At 40.3% G+C, this 20,972-nt stretch overlaps 1 protein-coding gene across 6 annotated transcripts in view; it reads right to left on the minus strand.

Annotated features, from left to right (window-relative positions):
• FAM83B (family with sequence similarity 83 member B) overlaps window positions 1–5,855 on the minus strand; it is an 88,406-nt gene extending 82,551 nt beyond the window's left edge. The window contains exons 1-2 of one of the 6 annotated variants that reach the window (XM_066359150.1): window positions 5,421–5,711; window positions 5,319–5,347 (exon numbers count right to left, since the gene is read on the minus strand). The gene's annotated coding sequence lies outside the window, so the exon portion shown is untranslated. Of the gene's footprint in view, window positions 1–5,138; window positions 5,231–5,318; window positions 5,357–5,383; window positions 5,712–5,797 lie in introns of those variants that run through there. The other 5 variants (XM_066359154.1, XM_066359151.1, XM_066359153.1 and 2 more) reach the window with 5 other exon arrangements.
• Window positions 5,856–20,972: the final 15,117 nt, after the last annotated feature.

The following is a 20,972-nucleotide window of genomic DNA, read 5'->3' on the forward strand; positions in this document are numbered from 1 at the left end:
TTTTCTTGTCTGACATTAATAGATATAGGAAATGTAAGCTTTTGTTGTAATTTTAATTTTGTTTGGTATTAAAGTCATACTGAGATATTTTTTTTTTATAAAGAAAGGACCAATTAGCCTGATCTGTGGTGGCATACTAGACAAAGCATCAACCTGGAATGCTAAGGTCACTGGTTCAAAACCCCAGGCTTGCCTGGTCAAGGCACATATGGGAGTTGATGCTTCCTGCTCCTCCCTCTTCTCTCTTTTTCTCTTTCCTCTCTAAAATGAATAAATAAACTCTTAAAAAAAAGAAAAGGCCCAATTATATACATTAGTGGTTTCCTACTTTGTTCTTTTGACCTTTTAATTTTTCTGCATTAGACATTGATTCTCAAGGTACCTTTCCCCTGATAAATCCAGTTTTTATTTCTTTAATTAACAAATTTGCAATGAAGTGCACAGTCAGGCTATCAGCAAGTCAATGTGCAGTTTTAGCAGTTTTAATAACATCATTATCCTTCTTTTTACAGTCTTATTTGCACTCTTATTTGAATACTTTATTGCAACTTGAACTTATGTTTTTGGAAAATAGAAAAATGAAAGTCAATAAAATGCTTATCTAATAAAACAAATATAATGGAAGATGCAAATCATTAATGTGTCAAAAAAGGCAAATCAATAGTTTTAATAGGATGATCATTGTACACATGCTCCATTGTGAAGACAAATAATATTGTTTAAATGTATAAAATGCTAGAAATATACTGTTGGTAGCAATCAAAGTATAACTGAAAATTTTATTTATAATATAGTTTAGATATTAGAGAATACAATTCCTGTTGTAATATATACTTATTTTATTTTCATATAATGACTTTTATAGATTTTTAGAAACAGATAATGCACCAAAGTAGAGAACTGTACTTATAGAAGAGATGACAGATCAAAATAAAAAAACATAAATAAATAAACAAATGCAAAAATAGGCAGGTAAACAGAAGTAGGAAGTGGGAGAGATGGAAAAATAAAGATAAAAGGTGGAGTGGAAAATGAAGACAAGAAAAAGGTGAGAGGAGACAAAGGCAAAGAAAGGGGGAAGAGAAGCACTGAGAAGGAAGGAAGTCCAGGTAAGACAGGGGACAAGGAGGAACAAAAAGGGTCCAGAAAAAATAAGGTTGGATGAAAGGAATAAAGGGGCCATAAGAGGTGGGAAAGGAAAGAAAGAGTTGATATAAAAAAAAAAAGGAATTACTGAGGAACACTGTTAATGATTCCTTACTCTAAAAACAACTTCAGTTTATTTCACTCTTCCCTAACAAATAGTTTAAAGTTAAATTATTTGAGAAAAACACATTTTTTAAAATATCATGAAACAGCTGTTGAATGAGTCAGGTGAGACTAAGTATTTGGAGAAACGAGCTGTTAAGAATTAGAGCCATCATTGCTTGTGTATGTATGTATAGAAATGACAGCCCAGACAAACACTCCAGGTGGAGTGATTCTATTACAGCTAATGAGGTGGAAGATGCCACTTTTTAGTGCTTTGAAAACCGCCTTCTCTTACCCAAGTGAATAATGTTTATATAATCCAAGAGACAACGTGATGACAAATAGAGACCTAACACCCTGTGAAATGAAAATGTGACAACAGAAGTGGAAATAATGAGCTTCCCAGTGATACTTTGGGGAGACCTTAGTTGACATTATTTGATGACACCCCGATATGAAGTGATCAGAGATTTCAAAGCAAAATGTGCTTCACTGGTGATCATGCAGTCCAAACCCTTCATCACGTCAGTGAGAGGCCAACAGAATTTAAGTACTTTGTCCAAAATCACAACTCACTCAGGTGTGCTCATGTTTCATTTCTCAAATCATTAATGATGAGACCTTCAGAGAGCATGAGGGAAATACTAAGTAAATGGACCTGATCCATTAATTTGTCTTTAGTAATGATTACTGGGTAACCAACAGTGAACTTCCTGAGATTCAGGAACAGTAAGTACTGTGTTTGTTACCTTCAGATCCTTAGAGTGGAACACACTGCTTGGTGCACAATTGTCAATTTATATGTTTAATGGATGGATGGATAGGCTGCAAGAGCAGTTATGACCTTTGGTTTCTGTGACTGCATAGCTTTTGTATAAACTCTTTAAAGTGGGCCGCTGACAAAAATATAAAGACTATAGCTGACCCTATGCCAGTACGAAAGAGGCTGACCATCACTAACTTCCCTTCCCTAGGGATGGGCACAGGCTACAAATTATTTGACAGCTCAAAAAATAAAATGCCATGTGCCTTTAGGGGACACCTGTCCTCACTCCTAAGGACTTTTATGAAAATAAAACAAAATATAAACTGGGTAGTCATTAGATGTCCCCAGAGGTAAAGTTTCCTCATATCATTCATGGTTATGTTATTCAAGCACTTCCCAACATGCGCATGCCCAATGGGTGAGATTTCTATTTGGATTATCTTTCCAACCCAAGGTTATCTTCCTCACAGCATCACAGCTGCTGAAAACATCTTTGCCTCCCTGATCCCCCACCCTTACTTCCTGTCTGTTACCCTCCTGACTCTTTAATAAACCCCCTTCCCAATTCTCAAGCCAGTGTGTTCCCATTCCACCTCATCTGCCCCCACACATACCCTGCCTACTGGAGTTCATCATTTCCCCAGCTCCTATATCACCGCCACACAGTACTCAGACTCCAAAGACTGGCGGTGCCAATCTATCTGGGAATCATACTCACCCTTATGGGCTGTGACAGATACCTGAAAACAATGCCAACCAACCACTGGCCCACTTCCGTAGGAAGGAGGCACCAACTGAAAGCTCTAGCCCATTTTCTCAGAGAAATGTTGATGGAATTAATTTTTGATGGAGTTTAGGTCTTACTTGTACAAAATTTAACTTGTCATTTGGATAAAATGGTGTCCTTATAATCCATAACCATCTTTTAGAGCTGCATTTCCATGTTGACAGGGGGCAAGGAGAGAATATATTCTGATTATCAAATGAAAATCTGCCAACAAATTTCTCAAATTCATTCCATTTCCAGATTAGAAACAATTAAATGAACAAAAGTACATTTCAAAATTAACAGTAGCACTGTGTTTAACAAACTCTGTGAATTGTGAAACATCCCTGGAGCACTCAGATTTTGCAAGTTACAAAGGGATGGACATGCAAACTTACCTAACTAGCTAAACGAGGTCAACTTGTAATTTTACAAATAATTAGTTAAATTAAACTAAGTGGAGCCTTTTCAAAAGGTCTCCACCAACAACCAGATTTATGTTATAGAAGAGGCCTGTTTTCCTGGGGTCACATTTTCACCACAAAAGTCTGCTGATGCAAAATGCAATGCTAGATCTCGAAAACTCATTATCAAATAATGCAATTGAATGGGAAACAGGTTTGCGAGCTGTTGCAAGCTCAGTCATGCTCAAGATAATACTCAATGTATGAACCTTCAGCGTAAACTGTAATGAGCTATGATACCAGGAAGGGATATAATAAAATGAATAAAAATAACCCATCTCAAAAGAGTGTATTCAGTTCTAGTTAAAGTGATCATCTCCGGAGAGTAATCAGAAGAGACATCACTGAGTCAGCACCAGAGGTGCGGTCTGTCTGCATCTATACAATCCCTTTCAGCAACTGTTCGGTTGGTGGTGCTTCCCACCATAACTTCTAAGCATCTGCGGTCTAGAATGTGCCAGCTGTAAAGTCAGGATCCACCCAGCCCCTCAGGCAGGCTCTGCAGGGTGCAGTCAGCTCCAGTAATAGGTGTGTACACCACGTGTGACCTAAGCCCAGAAGCTAGGGGTGGGGGGGATTTGGAACTGGAAAGTGCGGGGGCTTCTATCATTCTGGGAACTGTAGGAGGACCAAGGGAAAACAAAACAAAGATCCGCCCCCAACCCCTCCTTCATCCTGTTTCACACCTTTCTCATTCTTTAGTTATTTTGAAAAAACAAAAAGACCAGCTTTCTCTCACAAGTCCCTTTCATCATTGTCCTATTGCTTGTCAGGACTGATTCAGCCCCAGTCATGGATTTCCCTGGGGCTCTTGCATTTGTTGGGGATGAGAAAGGGAAAGAAGGGAGGTGCCTGTGAGTAACCTGGCAAAATGTCTAACAAGTGGGAATCTAGAAATGAACTGCTGAACACCACAGTCTGGCCTGTCTGCTTGCCACAAGCATGGCTTTTTGTTAGTGTTCTGGCCTCCCTGGTTCTCGTCTCCACTTTCCAGTGAAAAGCCCTATAAACTCATCACTCCATGCTATTCTGTGTCCCTATAAGCTCCGGACTTGACCCTACCACTATCTCTTCACAGACCCTTGATTTCAATAACCAACACGTGTGCATTACCGGCCTCCTCCCCTACTTTATACGGGTAATAACCCCCCAGCATGTCACAAAGAACAGGACTAAAGTTTCCAAGTACTTTTCCAGGAACAATCTCCTCTAGTCACACTTTCCTTTTAAGGTCACCACGACCTAGAGCTGTGGTTCTCAAAATCGGATACAGTATACCTGTATGCCAAAATCACCTGGCCAGCTAATCAAGGACACGGACCCAGGCTTAGGCCAACTCAGATTTGAAAAGCAGAGTCCTCCACTAATCTGGAAGCACAAGTAAAAGAGATTTTTCTCAAGGAAAACTTTTCCTTTTCCAGCCCTGCTCCTCGCACGAGATCTAAAGACCCCCACACCCTTCTCAGCCTAAGCTTCCCAGCCTTCTCCCCGTAACCCCACCCCCACGCGCGCCCCTCCACTTCGACGCCTCCCTCCTCCCGCCGCCCCTTCCCAGCCCCCGACCACGGGTCCGAGCTCCTCCGCAGGCTCCCGAAGAGGAAACAACCCCGACGGCCACGGGGGGCGGCGCCTGTCCCTGGGAAACCGAACCCACCCGCCTGAGACTTCACTTTTCAAACTTCCCAACTCGCTCTCACGGCCACGATAAGGACAGAAACGTAGCGAGGGCAGAGGGGACCGGGCTCTGCACCCCGGTGACTGTCGGAGCCCGCGCGCTCGCCCGGGGCGCGGTCCCGTCCCACCGCGCTGCCGGCAGCTGGCCCGGCCCAGGTGGGCGCGGCCCCGAGCCCCTGCGCGCCCGCCGACCCCCGGGGGCCGGGAGCGCACTTACCGCCCGGAGCCCCGAGCCCCTGCGCGCCCGCCAACCCCCGGGGACCCGGAGCGCACTTACCGCCCGGAGCCCCGAGCCCCTCCGCGCCCGCCGACCCCCGGGGACCCGGAGCGCACTTACCGCCCGGAGCCCCGAGCCCCTCCGCGCCTGTCAACCTCCGGGGGCCGGGAGCCCACATACCGCCCGGAGCCCCGAGCCGCGCGCACCCGCGCCCGCCGACCCCCGGGGACCCGGAGCGCACTTACCGCCCGGAGCCCCGAGCCGCGCGCACCCGCGCCCGCCCGCCCGCCGCCGCTTTGCCGCCCGGGAAGCGGCGAGCGCGAGGGAGGGCAGAGCAGAGGAGTTACCTGCCCAGCGTCAGGTCGGCGGGGCGAAGCTCATTCCGGCCCGCACCGCGCCCCGCACCCCCCGGGCCAGGTGCCGAGCTGAGCGAGGGCGGGAGTGGAGACCAGTCACAACAAGTCGAAGGTCGGGTCACACCAAACAACGTGCAGCCAGAAAGTGCCTCGGAACCTGTCTGAACTCAAAAGCCCAACCCTCTGCCAGCAAAGTATATAGAAAGCTTTTCTTTCCTATCCGCCCTCCTGACTACCCAGCAATTACAAGTCCCCACAGCTCGGCCCGGGCGAGCAGAGACCTGGGAGGACGGTGGCGCTCACCTGGGAAGAGGGCGGGCCTCGGCCGAGCAGGGCCGGGCTCCCATTCCCTGCCCCGCCGAGACGCCGGAGTGCCCCGGGGGAAGCCGGGGGGCTGCAGCGTGAAGCCTGGGATGGCCCACCCTCCAGAGGGTGGGGCGGATTCAGCCCGCAGGTGATAGATAATCCCAGCAACGCAGACCCCTACCTGTCCGCCTGAGTGTTCTCGGGTTTGGAAAGGACCAGGAAGTGGGAGGGTGGAAGAAAATGCGCTTGTGCATATACCTTTATATAAGAAAGAAAAATTTTAAGTACCATTAAAGATTCAGTTCTGATTTAGGACTGCCCTGGTTACTGACTTGGAATGAAAAGACACTGTGTTTAATAGGAATACCTGAATGATAAGCAGGTCACTCTAGGTGAGATGCTATGGAGCAACATTATGGAATTGGAAACTTTATAATTTGATTTTGATATAAAAACAGCAATTACAATTTATTTTTATTTCCTTTCTACATCTCAATAAATCAATTATTCGTGTTTCTAGTAAGTGTATGACCATATCATCTTCAATATACAGCTATTAGCAGCAAATCGTAAAAATGTAGTCTCCTATGGAAGAATGAAACTAAGGGTAATAATAGGCATATTTTAAGCTTCCAGCATTATATGTAAATTACAATAAAATGGAATTGACCTTAAAAACGACTTTTATGGCTATTTTGCTCTGAATAAAACATTTGGGGAAATGCTAAACTCTTGGTATCTGAATTAGGTCTTGACTGGTATGGAGACTTGGGAGAATGAAATTTACCTGTTCTAGACTGTGAAATCGGGCAAAGACCAAAGGCAGAAAGTAAAAGCAAGTTCCAGGACAGAATTAGGTCTTGACTGGTGCGGAGACCTGGGAGAATGAAATTTACCTGTTCTAGACTGTGAAATCGGGCAAAGACCAAAGGCAGAAAGTAAAAGCAAGTTCCAGGACAGAATTAGGTCTTGACTGGTGCGGAGACTGGGGAGAATGAAATTTACCTGTTCTAGACTGTGAAATCGGGCAAAGACCTAAGGCAGAAAGTAAAAGCAAGTTCCAGGACAGAATTAGGTCTTGACTGGTGCGGAGACCTGGGAGAATGAAATTCACCTGTTCTAGACTGTGAAATCGGGCAAAGACCAAAGGCAGAAAGTAAAAGCAAGTTCCAGGACAGTGCGAAACTAAGCTTACAGATTATTGTAGCTGTGATATAGTTTCTTTTTCTCAACAGCATATAGAGAATTGTCTTGTACATATTTAATTTTTTTCTTCTGTTTCTGCTAATTTCCGTGTCTCACCTTTTACTATTTTTGCAATTCTGCTCTTCATTTTTGACGTGCTATTGTCTGATTTCCTGGATGCATGTTCTCTGTGTGGTACTTTATTTGTTGGTATGCTTTCTTGGTGTTCAACAATAATTCTGGACATTTCTTAAAGGGGCAATAGTATGAGCATTTTGAGACTGCGTTCATAAACCTACATTTATTTATAAAAACAGCAAGACTGTTAGACTTAACAAATTAAAATGGACCCCTGGGAAGTCTAATTTTAAGGTTATGCATTCATACATAAATCAAGTGAGATCACAAAGAAGGATATTTACTACAGTGTTAATTATTAAAAGAAAAAAAAAGAGAGGAAACGTAAATTAAGAGGGAAAACTTATTAAAGGCACTATGTATGCAAAGGGCTTTCCATCCTTAGTGAGATAGGAGAATATATATAATTGACTGGACCCCTTAAACAGCCTTGTGAGGCAGCTGTGTTAGGCTTTCTGGCTGGTTTACCAGCAAGCGCTTGACTTCATGAGTGCGTGAGCACATGGCAAAGGCGTGTGCGTATAGCCTATATAAGGCTATGGGTGCTTCCCGTGTGTGGCGCTTCTCCCAGATCGCTCTCCTGCCACCGTGAGGTGGGGTTTTCCTTGCTCCCTTGCCCTTACTAAGAATAGTAGATTTTCCTTTGTTTATTAGCTCTTTCACTTTTGTTATTTGCTCTCCTGTCTTTGCGAACCTCCAATAACTGGGAATGGCCCTACACTTTCTGGCTCTGCAGTTTCTCTTCCGTTTGCCTGAATCCAGCGTGAACCTGCCTGGCCTCGGCCACCGGCATTACAAGCTGACAAACTGGGTGAGAGAGGAATGGTGATGGACTCAGACTTGACTGGGGTTGGTGAACCCACAATGCAGTTTACAGAGTATGTGCGGTGAAATTGTGAACCTGAAACCTATATAATTTTCTTGGGCAGTGTCACCCCAATGATTTCAATAATTTTTTTTTTTTTTTAAAAAGGCAACTAGTAGTACAAGCCACTGTGAGCAACTTTAGGTGCAAAGGACTCTAAGTCTTTTAAGAGATAAGAGAAATAAATGATGAACTGCTTAGGATGCTGACAGAACTTCATAGAAATTTTGGAATTTGAATTGGGTCCTGACTGATGAGCAGACTTGATAGGAATCTAAAGCTGGCATGTGGCTAGATGCTGAATGTGTAGAATAAAGGCCAGATTGTGAAAAAGTTCCAGGATCATACAAATCAATAGCCAGATTTGACCATGGGTGTAGTATGGCTGTGTTTAGGAATAAAGTTTAGAGTCATTTTCTCACCTACAGAATGAGGTCAGTATTGTTTACCATGTAGGGTTGTTATGAGAATTATGAACTAAAATAGTTCATGTAAAACCCTTATCACTGAACCTGATTTGTGGTAAGACCACAATAGTAGCCACTATAATTATACTGGGGTCAGATTGTGAAGAGCCCTGATTGCAAGGTGAAGAACATGGACTTGCATCTACAGATGGTGTGATATAATGACTCATTTAACAGTTGGTGACCTTTAGTATAAATTCTAAGAAGTCAGGAAGCACAGATTGACCCAGCACCCTTACAAAAAGGGTGGTGGCCCTGGCCGGTTGGCTCAGTGGTAGAGCGTCGGCCTGGTGTGCAGAAGTCCCGGGTTTGATTCCTGGCCAGCCAGGGCACACAGGAGAAGCACCCATCTGCTTCTCCACCCCTCCCCCTCTCCTTCCTCTCTGTCTCTCTCTTCCCCTCCCACAGCCGAGGTTCCACTGGAGCAAAGATGGCCCGGGCGCTGGGGATGGCTCCTTGGCCTCTGCCCCAGGCGCTAGAGTGGCTCTGGTCGCGACAGAGCGACTCCCCGGAGGGGCAGAGCATCGCCCCCTGGTGGGCAGAGCGTCGCCCCCTGATGGGCGTGCCGGGTGGATCCTGGTGGGGCGCATGCGGGGAGTCTGTCTGTCTCTCCCCGTTTACAGCTTCAGGGAAATACAAAAAAAAAAAAAAAAAAAAAAAGGGTGGCAACGGTGGGAGTAATGAAAATGAAAAAGAAAAAGACCAGTTTGAGAACCGATGACATTAAAAATCAGTATCATTTGGAATCTGATTGGATGTTGAAGTTAAAGGGAAAGAAATAAGAAATAACTGGAATTTTAAGTTACTAAAAGCTATGGGGGGGCAATAACCATATGTGTGAAAAGTAGAAAGAGGCAGGAACAAGGTCATGTGAAAGGTTATTTTTAAGATGTTGGGGACCTCATAAAGGCACTTAGAGAAGGACTGTGGAGAGGCAGTAGAGGATAGAAAGAAGAGTCCTCAGTTCCATCCATGGCATTTGAAATGCTACAACCACTATATAAGATGCACCCAGTTTTTAGACCCCAAAATTTTTCACAAAAGGGAGCATCTTATAGATGAGGAATTGCTTTTCACATGTGTTCCTTCAAAAATTCTGAAAATGTATAAGAATCTACTTTATTACTTTATAAGGTCTCAGTTATTATTTGTAGATAAAAGTCACTACTTGTAGACTAAGCCCCTAGTCTCTTCAAGAGCTTTGAAATATTCATATTTTAACCCTTTGAGTAGTACAGGTGTTCATATATATACTTGTGCCTCCTGACCACCCAGAGTACAACCATACAAAATTTTTTTATTTTAAAAATGTGTGTAAGGCAACATTTAAAAAAGGCAAATGTATGTTATTCTTGATTCCATAAATTGATTATCAAACAAACATGACTTTAAGTTAATAAAACTGTAACTGGAACTAATTTCATTTTTTGAAACAAAAAACAAAAAACAACTCATCCCAGAGGTCAGTGAGCATGAAAAAAAATGCACTACTCAAAGGGTTCATGTGCTTGAAGACAATGGCTCCCAGGCAGATCAAGCCATTGATACAGAAAGGATGTCATATCTAACATTTTACCCAAGGACTTTGGGAAAGTTAAGAAACAAATTCCTGCTGGTACCAGCTAAATTTACTGCTGGATGAATCATAACATTTGTTTAATTGTCTTAAGACACTTCATGTAAGACTACTGTGAAACATTTCATATACCTTTCATATTTAAATTATTATATAAAGTATTATGTAAATGTCATTAATTCATCAGATATTTATTGAAAGTTTTCTTTTTTTTTTAAATTTTCTTTATTTTTTGACAGAGACAGAGACAGTCAGAGAGAGGGACAGATAGGAACAGACAGACAGACAAGAAGGGAGAGAGGTGAGAAGCATCAATTGTTCCTGGTGGCATCTTAGTTATTCCTTCATTGTTTTTTCATTGATTGCTTTCTCATATGTGCCTCAGGGGGGCTACAGCAGAATGAGTGACCCCTTGCTCAAATCAGCAACCTTGGGCTCAGGCCAGCGACCTTGGATTCAATCAAGCCAGCGACCATGGGTTCAAGTCTATGATTCCACACTCAAGCCAGAAATCCCGTGTGCAAGCCAGATGAACCCACACTGAAGCCAGTGACCTCGGGGTTTGGAACCTGGGTCCTCCTAGTCCCAGTCCAATGCTGTATCCACTGCGCCACTGCCTGGTCAGGCTTATTGAGAGTTTTCTGTAAGAAAGACATTTGCCAGGCACTGGTTGGGGCAGAAGATGGAACGATTAATAAAGCACAATAAATATAAATAGGGTCCATTTATCTGAATCCTTGACTTTGTGTGTGTGTGTGTGTGTGTGTAGAAACAAATATAATTAAACCAAATTAGATATGTAGATTAATAATTGATTTTTAAATTTTTTTATCATTAAATTCTTTTAGAAAGATGGAAAATATATTTTGTGCTTCCTCTACTCTTTCAATATTATGGTGTAGTATTATGTAATTATTTTTTTACTCTATAAGTATCTGTAAAAATTATATAACTGTAACAAATTATTTTAGACAATGAGGGAAAGAAATAAAATGATAAAAGCAGAAAAACATGGTTCTTTATTTTTGAGTAAAGTCATTATATCCTACATTCTTGTGAATTCATTTCTTCTTTTCTTTCTCTTCTGTAAATTAAATTCATGAAAATATTAGAATGCTTGCATTTTTGATAACACACAAAAATATCTAAAAATCTTGCCAGTATTAATTGGTAAAATGAATATTCACGCAATTAGGTGGCTGGACACAATGTGTAGTGATGCTAATAAAAATATATTTGATATTAAGTAATTATTATAATTATTCAATTTTAAATATATCCATTTGTCTTTTGTTAACAGTATTTACTGAGACATATATTGTCCAGTTTAAATATCTTTTAAAATACTTCACCTAATTTCCAAAAAGTCATTGTTTATCCTTTTTTTTTTGATGAATAGGAATAGCCATCTTTAGAAGTATTTTATTATAGCAGTATGTTAGAGTCATTATTACAATAGTATTAACACAATTACAGACATTCATTGCTATTCCATGTTGTACGCATTAGGTAGAAATACTGTACATCAATAGTGAATATTCTAGGTGTCCTCAGAATCATTCATTACCTGGCCTGAGTTTCAGAGCTGTCACCTGAGGTGTGAGATATAACTTGTAATTTTGTAATTAAAAGAAAAAGAGAGAGAGTGAGGAGAGAGAGAGAAGTAGCTGTAAACTTCCAACTGCAACTGCCTTTTCTGGAAGGTCTCATTCACAGACGTCTGCTATTCTGTATCACTGTCTCTGATATATCATGTCTATTTGCATTTCATGCTTTTGCCCAGCTCTGTTCAGTGGATCTCCAGCCTGTGGAGTCTTTTTTGCTCTTTTCTGCCCCTCTGCAGGGTAGCCATCACTCAAGACCCATGTCTATCCCTACATCGTTTAATTCTAGCTTTGACTACTGTGAGCTCCTTAAAATGCATAAGCTTTGATCCCTTTGCTACTTCTCTGCCAAAACTATGTGACCTTATAACATCCCTTTTATCATTTGTCTGGGCTGTTATTGGTTTGCTGGTATAATTGAACTTCCTCAGTACCTTGTCTTCCAATCAGATCAGTTATTCTCAGGGGAGGGATACCAGCCCAGCCCATAGAAGACATTTGGAAAATGCTATAAATGATTGAGGCATTTCTCAATCTCTACTAGCATTTGGTGGGCAAGGATTTGGAGGAATGACATATGTCCTGTAAGGTGTCCTGAATAATGAAAAATTACCCCTTGTCTTGCATAAATAATAGCAGTTCCTGCCAGATACAGTGAAGGTAAAAAAAAAAATCCATTATAATTGCCTATGACTAGAATGCAAATGCAAAATTTTTTTGCAGTATTTACATACACCAAATTCCAGTAATCCAATTATATTTTTTACTTTGTAACTCATAGCACTAACAGACTTTAATCAGAATTATTAATAAAATTCATCAGTACCCCTGGGCATCTGTAAGTTAAATATCTGATGATTTCATATTGTCTGGTTTAGTTGTCTCTGAATATTTACACACTAAAATAATATTTTTATAATTTATATTACAATTAGGCATAGCGCTACTTCTAAAAAACATGTGTGGGTTGTTATTTTATCAATAAATGTTATTTTGTTTTACTATAGTAAGGGGACATTAACCTTCTTAGCCTTATTTGTTCAAAAACATAGAGAGATGTGAGTCTGAGAGTTAACTAAGAATTACAGAATTAGAGCCTGACCAGGCGGTGGCTCAGTGAATAGAGCATCGGACTGGGATGCAGAGTGCCCAGGTTCGAGACCCCAAGGTCGCCAGCTTGAGTGTGGGCTCATCTGGCTTGAGAAAACAGCTCACCAGCTTGGACCCAAGGTCGCTGGCTCGAGCAAGGGGTTACTTGGTCTGCTGAAGGCTCTCAGTCAAGGCACATATGAGAAAGCAATCAATGAACAACTAAGGTGTCACAATGAAAACTAATGATTGATGCTTCTCATCTCCCTCCGTTCCTGTCTGTATGTCCCTATCTATCCCTCTCTCTGTCTCTGTAAAAAAAAATAATAATAAAATAAAATAAAAAGAATTACAGAATTAAATTACATCTTTCATGGGAGAAGCAGGATGCAAAGGAGAGGATGAGTAGAAATCTAGGATTTATTGAGTAATTTCTTTGTACCAGACTTAGTGCCTCTGGTTCTACTACATACTCAATACCCTGCAGGACCAGCTCAGTGATGGCATGCAACAGCTAAGTGATGTTCAAAGGTATAAATCATTTACTGAATGGTCAGAGCAAAGTCCTTAGCATGGCTTAGTTTTGCATGGTCTGGTCTATCTACATCTCTGCCTCACCTGGCCTTTCCTCCTTCCTTGTCCTGCTGTACCCCTGCCCATATTTTCTGAGCTCCAGCTCCACAGACATCCTGTCAGTTCCTCTGTTCCACGAGGTTCTTGTCTTCCTAGGGACATTTGCAAAAACTGGTCCTTCTGCCTGGAAAGATGGTTCCCTACTCTGCTTCCTTTCCTTATTTCTTGAGGAAACCACTGTCTAGAATTATTCCTTTGCTTCTTTGTTATTGTTGTTATTAATGTAACTTTGTGTCAAAGTAAAAAGCTCTAATTGACTCTATTAATGTGTGTGCATAATATCCTTTTGTGAGGATACATTCTCTTATATGTGTGCATTCCTCTATTGTTTAGAGTTTTACACGCATGTTATATTGTTCTACTAGTCACAGTGTTACAATAAACTTTCTTATGTAGTTAAGAAAACAATCTACTGTGAGCTACTTCAGAGTTAAATGCAGCTCTTCTTTCCACAGGAAAGCCTTACTGGCTTCTCAGATCAGATAAGTTCTAAATTTATAAACTTGCATGTATTTTTTCTTCCTAAAAATGGTCACAATTACAATTTTAGGTTTATTAATGCAAAAACTCAACTCCTCTAATTCCAAGAAAAGTCACACTAGTTCCCAGAGAGCAAGCATCTGTCTCTTTCTATCCACCACAGTAACCCTAGTGTATAATAGGAACTCAATAAACCTATGAAGAATAAATGAGGGAGTGAAGAAAGTGAATGAATTCATAAAGTATTATAACTTGGAGCATCCTTTATTTAAATCTTGCAAATAATGTTCGCATATTCTCTTTTGTCTTTTAACAACTGTAACTGACATTTCCTCTTTTTCTTCTGAGAATTGAGAGTTGATACAGTACTGAAAAGGATAAATGGAAGATTCTATGAGCTTCAAATATCTGACTTCTATATTCTTCAATATCAAATTTCCAATATTAAAACGTATCTCTTAATCACTGCCTTAATCATTGAGCAAAATTATCCATATTTAAACACAAGCAGAAACACTTTAGAACAGTGTCTTTTTCTGCCACCCTCCAAATTCCAACCAAAACTGTATTTCCCCAGTGGAGATTAAACAGGAATTTAATTTAAATACACTAAATTTTATTTAGGCAGATATTCCCTAAGGCTCCAACTCTGCTTATGCACATAGGCAAAATAAAATCCATCATCAATATGATAATTAGTTGGAAAAAAGGAATCATGGGAGAATGTTTAACAAAGAAAAAAATCTGCCAAATATAAAGGATTCTATTGTTGCAGACAGATTACACTGCTATTTGTTATTATATAAAGAACACAGTTTTATCCATTTAAAAAAGCCTTTTATGAAAAGCAGTTGGGACATGAAAGTAACCGGAATGAGAAATGATGAGAAGAAACCCAGATGTAACAGAGGTTGAAATCCAGTACCATTGCCTAAATTTATTGAGCTTGAGTTGTTGAGTCAGTGATTTGCATTCAGATCGGGAATTGACATGACCCCTTAGCACAGCATCTTAAATTCTTGTGTCTCCATATCCATATCCCTAAATCTGGCATAATTATAGTAATACTGACAAACCTCAAAGAGAGGCTGGGTAGCTTAGAAAACCTACAATTATTGTACAAAAGTCTGATATTACTCTAGTTATCATTACTGCAGACATTCTACACCTATTTCAAACATCAAAGCCGAGACAAGTTCTAAGATGAATTAAGACAGAAAACAAAGGATTATTCTCTACGTGGCAGAATTCCGTGCTGATGGTTCTCCTTGACTGATCATGTTCTAAAGAAATTACCTGACGTTTCAAAATAACCCCCCAAGTTAAGTTTTCACCTCATATAACCTAAGAGAAAGCGTTTGTCTTAAATTAAACCAGTCAGATTTTCTCCTGCCATCTAGAGCCAACGTTAGCATGTATCTGGTGTCTCGTATGTAGTCATGTAGACAGTAAAGCACACTGGTCTACAAAAGAAATAAGGACACTAAGAGATAGGATGAAGTAGAGAGAAAAGATGAAACTGAGTCCCAATTGCTTCCCACTCCCGAAGCTCAGATTCTGTTGTGGGTTTAAATGCAGTCCTGTCCTTGGTTTCAGGGAGATGTGTGCCCATCATCATACCGTATTTCCCATTGCCACACTTATAAACACAAGCTGGTTTCGGTTACTTGTTAGCATTCTAAAGAATTCTTTTTTAAAAAATATTATATTTATTGATTTTAGAGAGAGGGCAGAGGGAGAAAAAGGCCAGGGGAGGACCAGGAACCATCGACCTGTAGTAGCTTCTTATATCTGCCTTGACTGGACCAGCCCAGGGTTTTGTGGAAGTGGTTTTGTATTGTTTTTTCTTTGTTTGTTTTAAACAAATTGAGTCCTCCAAAATGAAGCCAATAGTCCAGAAGGTTTTGGGACAGTGTGAAACTCTGAGGCACAGTGACGCATAATGACAAATAGACTGGGGAGTGCTACCCACTTGGGTCACCCTCAGATCCATAATTCAAGCATACCTTTGTGTGTACACATACACGCCCCCACGTGAAGGAGCCTTCCCCATGTTCCTCCCCCAGGGTGGCCTTCAACGACATTGCACAAGGAAGAGATCGAGATGTATTTTATTAAAGAATCTTCCTGTTTCCCCTCACCATTGTTTACCAGGTAAATTGGCCACGGTTCATGTTATAATTTCCGTTGATAGTATATAAGCTGCTGAGAATTCACATCTGCACAGATCGAAAATGAACTGGAGCAAGGATGAGTTTCACTTAGAGAAAATTAACCCATCAAAATATCCCTCAGTTATTTTCGCCCAAACTACCACCTTTTTAAAAACAAACAAACAAACAAACATATTTTCCCTGTTCCTTTAGGATCTGATGGTGCTGACAACAATAGTGTCTTCTCATTCTACCCACAGCCACAGTGGTCGGCATACAGCCTAGCCTTGTACATTTCACTGAAAAAGAAAAGTGAGAGGACAGACTCTTCAAGTTATCCCAGTAGGGCCTGTCAGAGGTCATCTCTGGAATCAAAACACCAATGTGAATAGCAATATATATATATATATATATATATATATATATATATATATATATATATATATATATATATATATTTTAAATTATAAAACATCTTGGCCATACTAAAATGTATAAGAAAAACTGTAACAGGAAATAATGTCACCAATATAGCTGAAGTGTCCCTGTAACCCACCACAGCTCATTCCCCTGTGGCCACCCAGAGATCATTACTCTCCTTGATTTGATTTTTCTTATGTATTTCCTGATATTTTTTTTCTTTTACATATGTATGCATTCCTAAATAATATATAAAATTATTTTGTAAAGTTTAAAACTGTATCAGTACATCATAAAGCAATTGGAGAATTTAGTCATCTTTGTGCTGAGGCAGTTAATGTGAGGTGAGGGAGTCAGAAGGACTGGCCTTCTTATTTACTAACTGTCTGGAGGAATGCTGGAGGAGGAGGTCAAGTAGAGCGAGAAGAGAAAAGAAGCCCTAATAGTGTGGGTGGGTGGGTGGGTGGGTTGGGAAAGGGTTCTGGGCAAGGGGTGTTCCTAAGACAGTTGAGTCTGGGATACAACCATAACCATGTATCAAACCATCAGCCAGTTCCCATTTTAAACGTCATCTGCTTTAAGTTTGGTTTCGTCCCTTGCACCCCAAGGAGTCCTCATATATAAATTGGTGTCTCGCAAAGGAATGCTGTAGGTAACCAAGCCCTGACATGGAAACTGTCTGATGCTGGTTCTCATTGTGAACAGCAAGGATCTCTGTTTCTGGACAGAAGGTTGGAAGCGTGTGTTAGATGTTTCCAAGAATTCACACCCTCTCTCTTCCTGAGGTGAAACTTCTGGGGACCTAGTGAAAACATAAGAATGTTAGCAAATACTGGTCATTTTTAGCAGCTTCCATTGTAAGATCCTGCAAGAAGGGGGGGAATCTTTGGTTCTCAATCCGGTGATCTGCAAGCAGAAAAGGAATGTTTAGATTGGTTAATAAAGCACAACACAAGAGGCTGAGATAGCTGAGAGCCATAAAACCAGTGCTTTGTTCAAACAGCAAGAAAAAAATATTTGCTCAACAAGGAGAAGTTAGAACAAGCAAAAGCAGGGAGGTGAGAATATAAGATTGGCACCTACGAGTATCTAAAGTCATAGACTCATCTGACTCATCTTCCTTCCCAGCATCTCCTAATGTTTGTACCCAGACTGACAGAGGAAATACTCTCTCTAGGTAGCCGGAAGTAAAACACTACCTATTGGGACGCAGCAGGACAGGGCAGAGATGGGCTCATCTTTACCACTACCTGCTGAGGACTCCGCAGAAGGCTTTGAGCAGTGGCTTGGAGAAATCAGCGGACCATTAAGGACAATTATTGGAAGAAACATCAGTGGGTTTAAGATTCAGTGCTTTTTATCCAAGATTGCTATTGCTGCTTATTATTCTGTGGAGATTCCAGGAATAAATTAACAAATAGAAGAGTGGGAATTTAGGGTGTTAAATTGTCAGAAAACCCTCAAGCCTAGAAAACAGAAATCTATTATTGCTCACCCATCAATTCAACACTCAGGTCATTATAAGCACATCTACAAAAAGTGGGTGGATTAAGCAATTACAGTCCTCCAAAGGAAGTCTTTCCACTGCTACTCTCAGACATGGAAACGGACCCTGGCAATCCTCCTAGGCTTCAGAGCAAAAGGAGGTGGATCTGTGACTGAGTAGTTACTCCATGGCCAAGGAGCGTGTTTTTCAATATTTCTTCCTATGGAATACGATTTTTGCTAACATTCAGTAATAGCTATTATTTCTCCTCCTTCTCCCTTTTCATAAATAGTAGGTTCATTGCAGTTATCTTTTCCTCTGCCCACCCCCATTGTTGTAGATTGTGTTAGGGTGGTCAAATATACCGCTCACAAAAATTAGGGTATCTTTTATCACTTCATATTCACTTTGAAATATCCCCTAATTTTTGTAAGCTGTATACATTATGGAAACCCACATGTGCAGAGCAGATCAAGGAAGAATACATATCTGTGTCATCTGGAGATGCTGTTGATTTGTTGCCCTGTGGAGAGGAACTGAGTATATATTTGGTGATATTTGAAATGATCATAGCATGTTAGGTGAAGACATTTAATAATTGGCTACAACGTGGATGATGGGCAGCCTTAATTGGAAAACAGGAACGGGTTGGACAATATTTCATCAGCATTTCTACCTTTGTGGCATCTTTCTTTTCCCACTCCTGGGGTTCCAGTGGGACTGTCATGGCATATAGGCTATCCTCTACCTATATGCCAGTTCTCAGAAATAAATGCATGACACAGGCCTGGCCCTAGACAGAACTCCATTTTTCTTAGCTAGAAAAGTTGCGCATATGACTAAAACAAGATTACTTACAACAGCACTCCCCTGGTCTGTGTATTTGGATAGTAGAGAAAAAACTGGGATAGTACTCCACGCATCTAATGGTGAACCATCTCTCCCAGACACAGTGAGAAAGCCCCTCGGAAGCAGAGAATACTAAGGTCACATACAGAGGAAAGCAGCAGAGCTAGAGATACACATATTGGAAAATGGTTTAAACTCACCAATCTAGAAATACCTTTGGAATTCCCAATGAATGTTTTAGTCAATTTTTCTTTTAGTTTTAAATGTTTGAGTTTCTTTTCTAAAAACGTCTCAATATTTGGCCTATGGTATGGTATGCCTCTGGGTGAAGTAATGAATTTTATGTTAGTTTTTCTTCATTTATGGAATAGTTGAATGTATTTGTTATTGTGCATCCATTAGTTGAATCATGGATATGTCTTCGGATATATGGAAAAAAAGACAAATATGTGCTGAGAAACAAAAATAGGACAACTTTTTCATTTTGTTTGCAGTGCTAACACTAATCCTCTTGCCTCTGGAAACTGTCTCAGGCATCATGAGATGGCAGCCGTTTTCCAATTGTATCAATTCCTTGGTTCCAACAAGCTCAGGAGGAGATTGAACCAAGATGGACTGCTCCCCTTTTGTACCCTCTTTGGAAATGATATTGAGAGTCAGCTAGTTAATCATGGCATGTGGCTGGAACGACAATACAACTTGTAGACTTGAGGGTTGTGGCAGCTACAGTTCTTCTCTGAAGATGAAAAGCTAAGAACACCATTATTCCAAAACGGAAAAGCTGATGCATATGGCAAAAGGTAAGAAGAAAAATGGAAAGAGAATTTTGATGGTTCTACTGGGCCTAACTCTATTGTTTTCTGAAGCTAAAAGGTGTGCTGGCCCTTCATGTCTCTGCTGATTCGACTACGCTTCACTGTGTGCTTGCCCTACCACTAGCTGGGTTTTGTTTTAAAATAAAATATCCGTGTAGTTGTAATAATAATTTTGATGACAATGGTAATAATATTAGCTAACATTTGTTGAACATTTTCATAGCTTTACATATATCATTTCTTCACTGTAGCCTCCTGAGTTAGATGTTATTATTATCCCTAATGTAAAGATTAAGAAATAAATATTAACATGTTGCATGCTTAGTTGAAAAATTATTCAAGCAAAATATTAATATAAATTAAAAATAAAAAGGAAACATGTGCTAAAACCGTTTGATTTTTAAAAAAATCAATATATATTGAGTACCTTTAAATAAACTATAATATTATACTAAACTTCCAACAGGAAAGGTGAGTAACCATCCCAGGAAGAAAGCAAATTCTTTTTTTGGGTGTTGGCTATTCACTAGCATGGTGTGGAAGTAACTAAGAGGTAAGTACCAAACATCAGGTGGCATTATGAGTCATTATTATTATTATTATTATTTATTTCTTTATTTTAATAATATATATCATGTTACAATTTGCAAAGAAGATGGATAGAGCATTTGGGGAAGGTTATATTCTGTATCTTCATTTAGTTTTTGGTTACACAACTGTAGCAACATACAAATACTGCACAAATATACATTTGTCAGGGCTCACAGAACTGCATGCCTAAAATAAGCACATTTTACTATACATAACTATAACCCAATAAACAAGAATTTATATTACCATAAAATTTTTTTATACATTTTATAAAGGCTAGCCTTTTCTGCTGACCCCCCCTGCTCTCTGTCCTCCTATAACCCCATTTAGTGTCACAATAACTAACATTACTGAATACTTGTCAAACTATGAGTCATTTTTGACGTGCATTATTATTTGATTCAAATTATAAAAAAAATGATGTGCCTGACCTGTGGTGGCGCAGTGGATAAAGCGTCGACCTGGAAATGCTGAGGGCGCCGGTTCGAAACCTTGGGCTTGCCTGGTCAAGGCACATATGGGAGTTGATGCTTCCTGCTCCTCCCCCCTTCTCTCTCTCTGTCTATCTCTCCTCTCTCTCTCTCCTCTCTAAAAATGAATAAATAAATGAATAAAACTGTGTGTGTCAACTATTTAAGGGAAAAAAAATGCATAGAATAAAGATACTAAAAAAAAAAAAAAATGATGTCCCACTGATATTGAATCTGTTTTAAGTTCTCATAGAAATCTTGTGAATATGTTTAGAGAGATAACACTTGGTACGTTCTGTCTTCAGTATCCAGTTTTGTTTTCCCCCGGCATGTTTCTTAGCTGAAACTCTA

Source organism: Saccopteryx leptura, chromosome 1, assembly GCF_036850995.1.
Source record: "Saccopteryx leptura isolate mSacLep1 chromosome 1, mSacLep1_pri_phased_curated, whole genome shotgun sequence".
Taxonomy (NCBI): Eukaryota; Metazoa; Chordata; class Mammalia; order Chiroptera; family Emballonuridae; genus Saccopteryx; species Saccopteryx leptura.